Source organism: Pinus tabuliformis, chromosome 6, assembly GCF_031772625.1.
Source record: "Pinus tabuliformis cultivar Carrire ecotype Pingquan chromosome 6, CPIR1, whole genome shotgun sequence".
Taxonomy (NCBI): domain Eukaryota; kingdom Viridiplantae; phylum Streptophyta; class Pinopsida; order Pinales; family Pinaceae; genus Pinus; species Pinus tabuliformis.
The window spans coordinates 1,841,708,651-1,841,716,040 of NC_142292.1; positions in this window are offsets into that span (position 1 = coordinate 1,841,708,651).

The window sequence follows — 7,390 nt, forward strand, 5'->3', positions numbered from 1 at the left end:
ACAAGAACACATCGACTATGAAGAGACATTTGCACCCACAACTAAGTATACAACGATACAGTCACTGGTCTCTTTGGAAACATCAATGGGATGGAACATACATCAAATGGATGTAAAGAAAACATCCTGAATAGAACTATCGATGAAGAAGTCTATATAGACCAAACCTTGGGATTTGAAGTGAAGGATAAAGAGACTCATGTATGCAGGATGAAAAAGGAACTTTATGGCCTTAAGAAAGCACCAAGGGCTTAGTATGTTAGAATGGACACATATTTGCAAAGATTGGGCTTCTCGAAGAGTTCTGCTGATCCAAAACTCTATATCAAGGTTGTGAAGGATGAGATGTTAATCATTCTTCCATATGTGGATGATCTTCTCATGATAGGTGTGGAAGGTCATATTCAAGAATGCAAGAAGCAACTAGCATTAGAATTTGATATAAAGGATATAAGATTTATTCACTATTATTTGGGGTTGGAAGTGTGGCAAGGACCTGATGAGATATATCTAGGTCAAGGAATGATTGAGATGATGAAAAGGTTTGACATGACGTATTACAAACCTGTGACAACCCCTATGGTCACAAATTTGAAAAGATTGAGAAGTTCCAATTCAAGCCTTGTGGATCCGACAAGGTATAGACAATTGGTTGGCTCTCTGATGTACTTGGTGAATACTCAACCAACATTTGTTTTGCAGTGAATATTCTCAGTCATTTCTAGGCGGAGTCCAAGCATGATGATTGGATGACATCCAAGCATATACTAATATATATAATGTATCATTATACTAAGATATATAATGTATCATTGTATCCATAGATCCATTGAGTAGTGTTGAGGCTAAGTAGATTGCATCCTATGAAGTAAGTAGAGAAGTTGTCTGGTTCAGGAAGTTGTTGTTAGACTTATTTGAAGGATCTATGGACCCTACAATGATACATTGTGATAACACCAGTTGTATAAGGTTGTCTGAGGACCCAATATTCCATGGAAAGACAAAGCACATAAATAATAAGTATCATTACATACGAAAGCTAGTGCAAGATGGAGCAGCTACAATATATCTCCATTAATGTGCAGGTAGCTGACATTTTGACAAAATCTCTTCCTAATAAGAAGCTTGAGTATTTGAGAGACAAGCTTGGATTGGTTGATATATCCTCCCTAGTTGAGAGGGAGAGATAGACATATCATTCTAGTCTTCACTTAGTGAAGAAAGAATGGACGATTGGGTAAGCTTCTAGCTTCTGATACTCTTTGAGGATGAGGTAGGGAATCTAAAGGTAAGAGTAGTCGAAGAGGAAATTCCTTGAGAATGTGTTATTCCAAGATAGGAATTGTCCTAAAATGACATACCCTATGGAAACCTAGGTGGGGTATCTGCCTTGAGAGACAATGATGATGTTGTCTATCAGCCATTGGTCTCGCCAACATTGTGCTATTACCTTGGGGAGAGATAAAGTGGTTAGTCAAGGCCTTTCTATGTGACAATGTTGGTTGGTATGATGCAAAGAGATAAGCCAAATTGATAGCTTATGAGATGGCTTACCAATCTGACTCTTTTTATGATATCTCTTTATTTTGAGAATTTCCATGTACCATTACGAATACCTCCCTAGTTAAGAGGGAGTGTTGAAATGTGTAACTAGGTTCAGTCTTCATAGATATGAAATGTACTATTCATTCTTATATATAGTAAAATGAAAGAAAATTTATTATTGTTATTTTTGTAGCATGGGTTTCATGCTCAAGGTCATTTTATTTAGATTTCAAGCACCCATTGAGTGCTTCTAGGGTTTCTCCTAGGGTCAAGAAGTTAATAGAGCCATTTTCATATGCAGAAGACCCCTTTGGGGACATTATAACACATCAAAATAATTATTTTGTATTTAAAAGTGTCGAAATACCCTCCAACACCAAGTCGTCCTGACAACTAAGAAGTCGACCTCATTAGGGCACGTCGTCCTCCTTTGAAGTCTATATATAGGAGGGAACTCGACCTCCTATGGAAATTCACTCACTTCTCATCATCTACGCGAATGAAAAGCAGAAGAAGGCTAGCAAAGAAGGACAAAGGACAAAGTTTTGGGTTATTTCTCTCTCTCTCACACACAGACATGCAAAGAAGAAAGGCTAGGGTTTTGATGTGATAAGGTCGAAGTTGAGGAAATTGCAGAAAGAAGGTCGAAGAAAATACTATTAGGTCACCTAAAAGCCCTAGAAGGAGAAGAAACCCAAGTGAAGGTTAAAGGAAGCTTTGGAATCCATAGAATTTCTCACACGTGTAGAAGCAGTAGTTGTTGCAAGGGCCAAAAATTTCAGACCTACACTAGAGGCCGAAAATTCCTTCAAGCGAGCGTGATAAGATGATTTTGGAGGCACATTATAGTTGGGTGGCAAGACACTTTGGTGTGGAGAAAATTATGGTCGTACTACAAAAGTACTTTTATTATCCAAAACTCTTACAGGATGTTGGGAAATATATCAGATCCTGCATTGCCTGCGCCATCGCCAAGCCAACCATCAAGAAGCAAGGTCTGTACACTCCTTGGTCTACTCCCAGCCAGCCTTGGGATCCATCTCCATGGACTATCTATCTAGCCTTCCTTCTACCAAGCATGGTAATGACTGTGTATTTGTGGTCATGGACAGATTTTCTAAGATGGCTATATTGGCATCCTGCAAGAAGAGTATCACAAAAGAGGACACTACCAAACTCTTCTTTGAATGAGTGTAGGTACATTTTGGGATCTCGCAGACCATTATATCAGATCAGGGTAGCAGGTTTGTGAGAACATTTTGGTCAAGCCTCTAGACGCTATTGGACACTAAGCTCACTAAGTCGATTACATTTCATCCCCGGACTGATGGCCAGATAGTGGTCGTCAACCGGGTGATAATGCACATACTCTGCATGTACAACTCCAAGCATCCACGAACCTGGGATGAGAGTCTTTCCTATGTGCAACAGAGTTATAGTAGAGCTCTCCATAGCTCGATTGATCGTAGTCCCTTTCAAGTGGGTCTAGGATTTCAAACATTGTGTCTAATTGATGTTGTCATGCGTCATGTGACTAAACAGACAAAATCCAGGCATGTACTATTTGAGGTTGATTAAACAACTAGATTCATTGAACTTATCCATCACATCTTCCAGCAGGTTCACGGCATCTTGGAGAAGTCCAATGCCTGGTACAAGTAGCGGCATGATCAACATTGGTTGCATTTGTAGAATGAACCCCTTACCAGAGCCCATCGAAAGCTCAAAGCACTTCGATATGGGACTTAATCCATTACCAAGGTTGTGGGAGACAATGATTTTGAGCTCAGCATTCCCCCATTCCTTGTCTTGCAACCAGTGTTCAATGTGGACCACCTTCGGCCATACTTTCCACCATTATTCGACACATCAGACATTGTAGAACAACTCACACCAACAGAGATAAATCACAATTGTATGGAATAGGCCACAACTGATCGAGTCATGGACATGAAGATCAATAACACTCGCCAGCGAAAGATCCAATTGCATTGGGTTGTCAAATCTGCCCAGCTCCTGCACCAAGGCAAGTGGCTCACTAGGGACCAAGTTTAGCATAATTTTCCCCATCTCATGGAGGCACTCAATGCAATGGGGTTCATTGCTTCCTAAGGGGGGAGGATTGATCCAGTTGGATATTGGTGTCCACCCACCTATTCCACTTTGAACCCCACCATTGTACCATTATTTCTTTCAGTTTTCATAATTGTAGCACAATTTACTATTTTTGGCAGTTTTTCGAGTCTTGAACTTCCAGGGCCGTTTTGAGGCCCTAAACAACATTTTTTTGGAAAACGGGAAAATGTGAGTGACTAATAAATGTTTGCAGTTGTAATTTATATTACTTAGATAGATATTTATAATGAGGTATCGTGCGCATCAAATAAAGATCGTATGCCAAAGTTATGACCCTAGGAAGTTGATGTACCAATTTACCCCAATGGGGCCCATAATTTTGGTGCTTCATCTCCTAGGGTTAGTTTTTTGGATGTTTAGGGTTTTCCATTGTTACTCAATAATATAGGCCTTCGAGCCTCGTTGGAACACAATTCAGAGGCATGTAGCCGCAACATCTCTTCTCAGAGATGAGCTAACATCGCCCGAGCTAGTTTATTTCCATTTTGTGTGTAAGCATATTTCAGTTCTTTGATATTAATGAAATTAAGTTTTATTTCTATGTATATGTTTATATATGTATTTTGTTGCATTCCTACATAAGTCTGGATTAGTGGTATCAGAGTGGTCTGCTCTTTCTATGTTTCTTTGCATGTCCTCAACAAGGTTAGGGTATAAAGAGTTAGGTCTTGAACTGGTTGAACCTTTATAAGACCAACCTCGAAAACTCTAATGACATCTCATGGTGGAAGAAAAGAAAGATGAGGGAGTAGGAGATCCCTTCAAAATATTTCTCGAAGAATCCCTCAAGTGACAAATGAACGAAATGATGGACAACTTTGCCCAGATCCTTCGGCAGATGCCCACATGCGACGCATCTTCATCTGGAAGCCACTCTAGAGGCACCACTCCAAGGTACAAATCAACTTTGAAATTCCTATATTTGAAGGCCAGATAGATGCATACGCCATAGATAGATGGTTAAATCTATTGGAAGGGTATTTTTAGTTCAAGATTTTTCCAATAGGGAAAAGATTACTTTTTCACTCCTCAAAGTTGCCCCCACGTCAAGGACTAGTGGGAAACCTACTATGAGTATAAGGACAAGAGGGAACCCTCACTATTTTCAACCACACCCACTTATAACTCTTTCCGAGATGCCATCAAGGAGAAGCATTACCCTGTTGGGAGCTATGAAGATAAGTACATAAAATGGACCAAACTGCGGCAAAGAAGGGATCAAGACATGTCGGAGTTCACAATTATATTTCATATCCTTTGCACGAAGTTGGGTGTCAAGGATTTTGAGCGGCATCTAGTACTCAAGTACCACATTTGTCTACACAAATACATCTAGGATGAGATGGATTTATTAGACATATCCTTGCGTGGTGTCACCTACTGATACGTTTTCAAGATTGAGCAGAAGTTTAAATAGAAGAAGCGAGACTTTGGATCTGTGAATCCGAAGCAAGGGAAAGGTTCACCCAAACCACAGAATAAAGAACAAATCCAATGTGGGGTGACCCAAGACAAATCATCGAAGCCGCAAGTAAATAAAAACACCACGAAGATAAAGAATACACAGGAAAGTGGTGTGAGTTCCATAAGATCCCCACTCACAACACAAATGAGTGTCAAGCCAAGCAATCACTAGTGGTCGAGTTGAAGGCTTCACAATCAGATGCATGTTCCAACTCTGAGTCAAAAACCAACAAGGGGAATGACAAAGGGAAGCAGATTATTGATGTGGAGCCCAGTGCCACTGTTGCCACCACAAAGATCTAGAAGATTGAGCCCGAAGATCCAGAGGAGGAGGAGCATCTCTTCCACTCACATATGTGGGTGAAGGGATCACCACCGCAATTCATTGTCGACAGTTGGAGCCAAAATAACCTCATTTTAGTAGAGGTCATGAAGTGGTTGGGCCTACCGACCACACCACACCCGCAACTGTACACAATTGGGTGGCTTCACCAAGGACGAGATCTTTTCATCACCCAACAGTGTTACCTTCCCTAGATCATCAATCCCTTCACGGATGAGGTATTGTGTGATGTTGCTCCTATTGAAGTTTGTGATGTATTATTAGGCCAACCATACTTGTGGAAGCGTCATGTTGTGTATGAGTTGAGTCCTTGCACTGTTATTATTTCTTTGGGTAATAAGTTATAAAGGATACCGGAGGTAGCCCCACTTACCGCCATCTATTTGATCTCTGATAAGCAATGCAGTAAGATCATCTCCCAGACTAGGAAATTTGTTTTCTTTCTTATTTGCTCTCAAAGTAAGGGGAAGATTGTGGCCACATCCATGGCCCCCAAGAAGGGTTCCTCCACGTGGAAGAAGCAGGTGGATAAGGTCGTGGAAAAATACATGGACATCTCCTCAACCACAGGGGTACCCTTGCACTGTCAGGTTAAGCATTCGATCAATTTGACTCTCGGAGCACCTCTGCCCAATGGGCCAATATATCATTGCTCCATTCTGGAAAATGAAATGATCAAGCAGTAAATCCAGGAGTTGCTTCAAAAAGGACACATCCAACCAAGTTCCTCACCTTGTGGGAGCCCGAATGTACTTGTACAGAAGAAGAATGGGACCTGGAGGACTTTCATTGATTATCAGGCACTAAACAAAATCATTTTTAGGAACAGGTATCTAATCCCACAGATTGATGACCTTCTATACCAACTCAAGGGGGGCGAGTATTTCAGCAAGATTGATCGGAAGTCTGTCTATCAGCAGGCTCCAATAGAGCCCACATATGTATGGAATACTTCCTTCAAATCCAAGGAAGGCATTTTTGAATGGTTGGTTATGCCCTTTGGGTTGACAAATGCCCCTGCTACCTTTGTGAGGCTAATGGATGACATCTTACATCCCTTCACCAACTTGTATGTGGTTGCTTATTTAGTTGAGATCCTTATCTTCAACAAGAGTTGGGAATAACACTTGCAACACATTCGATAGGTGTCAGCATGTGTTTAACCATGGTAATGTAAATAAAGGCTATAAATAACTCACCCATGGTAATGTAACTAAAAAATGTTATAAATAGCAAGCCTCCTTTTGTAAGAGGGAAAATTGTCCAGCAAAATGTAGTTGCAACCGTCATTTTTTTATTAAATAAAAGTCAGTTCCTGATTTATTTTCTAGTTTGGTTTACTTTTGTTCTTTTCCTGGTGAGGTAATTCCTCAGATCTTGGGGCCCCCCAAGATCTGGATCATTGGGAGATGTGTAGAACTAAAAGGATTCAAAGGGGATGGAGAGTGTCTTACCTTCTTTAGAACAGACGCGTGAAAGCTTAATTATGGGATTGGAAAACCAAGAAAACTATTTGTGGAGTGTTGGTTACCTTGGTTGTCCACTATGGATGTAATGTTTCGAGGAGAAGCATGTCAAATCACAAGTGGAGACAATTATAAATAATTCCAAAGCACTTAATCACTAGTAACATCAAAGTCAAATCAATGGTCCCATATGAGATCCTACTAGTTGAGGTTGGTATGTTCCCAATGGAGGCTTCAACAACCATCCATTTGTTAAGTTATTTAAAAAAGGTGGAAGGCATGGATGAGAACCATTGGCCCGGGATGATTGCTGCAAAGGAACTAAAATGTAGGAAGAAAAATAACAAGTGGATGGGAAAATGGGTAATTAATTCATAAGATTTTCCTAACTCTAAAGAGGAGATAAAAAATTAGGTGCTTGATAAATTCAAGACTG